Genomic DNA, 2,745 nt, shown 5'->3' on the forward strand with positions numbered 1-2,745 from the left:
TCACCTTTAGGTTATTATAGTATTTGTCCCATAACTTTAAAATCTAGTCGAGGTGTAAAAATACAATGTGGTTTTGGGAGATGAGATGTCGCAGAGAAAGAGTYGGCTGTGTCCGGCCCTGTTATGGCTGGCTGGTCAGTCCYGTCAAGACTATCTCTCAGTGACTGAGTTGGGGGGGATTTGCTCATGAACCATAACCTAATTAATCACTGGTCCAAATACAGAAAACAGAGGGGCACTTACTTTATTTTTTTTCCATATAAACGGTCACATTCAGTCCGGCTCATTTTGGATAAGATAAGTTGAACATTATGTCAAATGGAAGTAAACTTGTATTTTCATCTAACCAAGACATGTTCCTGTGAAATTACCCCATAAAGCATTATAACAGTTTTATTGTTCCAGTCCAAAATAGTGTAATGCCTTCTACACTTTTGTTTAGATTCAGAATCTCCTATAGCGCTTTAAGGAAAAGAAAAGATGAAAAATGGATGAAGAGTTGTGGCGCTGGCAAACATATGAAAGCGTTCCTAGTACGATGTTTGCTGTGGGGGGATAGTGTTACATGCCAGCAGCCTGCTGGCTTCTCCTCCTTCGCAACCCCACAAGTATGGAGGAATGCACTGCCCTTAGAACCGCAGGGAGGAAGAGAGCACTGACAGCGAGCAGTAAACACAGTCAGCTTATGTGTTTGTTTGTTTGCGCGTTACTGTGTAAGAGGGCCAGGACATGGCAGCTTCAAAGCTGCTCCTAAACAACATCTGCTCCATGAGTCTGGAGCGCTATTCAGCCTTGTCGGGACACACCACGACTTCGAATTGTGGCTGTAAATCAATATTTTCCTCCTTTTCGTACTTGATTGTTCCACTGGCAGGAGATCAAGATGGACAAGCGTTCTTTGAGAAAAGTAGAAAAAGAAAATGCGGGAGTGGATGGGAGGGACCCATCACATTCTTCCGATTCACCGCAATAAGAAACAGATTTTCAGCAATTAGTTGGGACTGACTTGGTTTATTGACTRAAAGCATTGACACAGCTCCTCAGACAACCAAAGAAAAACAATTACAATTTATTATCTTTGGCTGTCAGCTCAAAGTTCTTTCCAAAGCAACGCCACACCACGTCACTCGTATGTTACTATCAGAAATGACTGGTAATGATCTTTCCTACTGTGTCACAAAAAGATTGTCTACATTATTTTTCATCACMATTTACAGCTAATTCACTACCTCAAATGTTTTTGTGATTCTTAACAGTAAWACTATCTTTAAAAAAGCCCACTAAATCTAAATTAAAGAACATTGCAATAGTAATCACAACCTTTGAACATTGTTCACATTTTGACATAATAAAGCCACACATAGATATACTTATTTACACGATTATGACCAAAACACAAAGTAGTGCAAAATTTTAATGTAACAATAAATKATTTYAAAAATGTTTTAAGGACAAAAACTATAAAATTAAGAGTGTGYATTTGTATTCAGTCCACCTTTACTCTCATACCACTAAACAAAATCCAGTGCAACCATCGACCTACAGACGTAATCTCAAAGCTAAAGAAAAAAAAAATCTGAATATAATRYAATCTAATTGTAATGACAGCTATTTGGTGAAAAAASTTAAAGTGTGAAACTATTTACAAAGCACAATAGCTTTCTTTGCAACTGCATCGAGATCTTTTCTCTGCTTACATACATAATATATTTGTAGAAATAAATCATGGCACRTTCATTGCCAGAATGTCAATCTTCTGAATTGATTGTTAGCTGTGTGGCCTCTCATATTAATCTTTTTCTCTGTGTAATAAGTGAATTAGTAGGATGTAGAGGATGATGTATGACAAAAGCTGGCGTGTCTAAAACTTGCTGTAAATCCACATGCCATAGTCATTTAATAATGTAGCAAGGAGAGCACTCGCATCATTCTTCTCTGCATTCACCACAAGCTCAAGAGCTGTGAATCTCACAGTTGGTGCTCTTTGTTGGCTATTAAGGTAGTTGGTCTACAAGAYTTACAGTAAATACACTGTAAAAATTCAGCAGTTAAAAATAAATGGTGCTTGAACACGTTGACCTGGGGATGATGAACAAACAACTGAAAATTTCAAAACATGGACTGTTTGTGTGAAATTGCGTGATTGGTTTAGCAGTCATCTTCAAGAAATTGCATGGTTTTTGAAGCCTTAAATAATTTGTAATATAATGGTTAGCATAMGATTAGCAGTAGCATAATTAGATGTATTAGATGTATGGAGTAGTCTGCATCTATCACACAGTTATGCTAGACGTGTTCCAACATATTTCCATGAACTGCGCTGTAAAACTCTGCAGTTGAATCCAAAGGGATCTTGAACATAACGTGAAAACACACTAAAAATCTGAAAATTTAGTACTGTCTTGAATTTGCTTCATTGCGTCATAGATTATGTTTACGCACATTTTCCATTATTCCACAATGTGCACATATACATTGAACAAATGATTTTAAAAAGCTGCAGAGTCATCAGTGCCAGATTATGAATAGCATAGCTAGATGTCATTCTAGTGGCATGAGAATCCAAATTAAAAGGCAGACAGAAGAGGATACATTTCTGCGTTAAATTGCACTGTTCAATACATGTGTATATATATATATATATATATATATATATATATATATATATACTGCGCTCTCATATATATATGAGAGCGCAGTTGAAAAGAGTGCAGAAAGTGAATAAAGTGGGACAACGCTGTTGTT

This window comes from Poecilia reticulata, linkage group LG2, assembly GCF_000633615.1.
Source record: "Poecilia reticulata strain Guanapo linkage group LG2, Guppy_female_1.0+MT, whole genome shotgun sequence".
Lineage (NCBI taxonomy): Eukaryota > Metazoa > Chordata > Actinopteri > Cyprinodontiformes > Poeciliidae > Poecilia > Poecilia reticulata.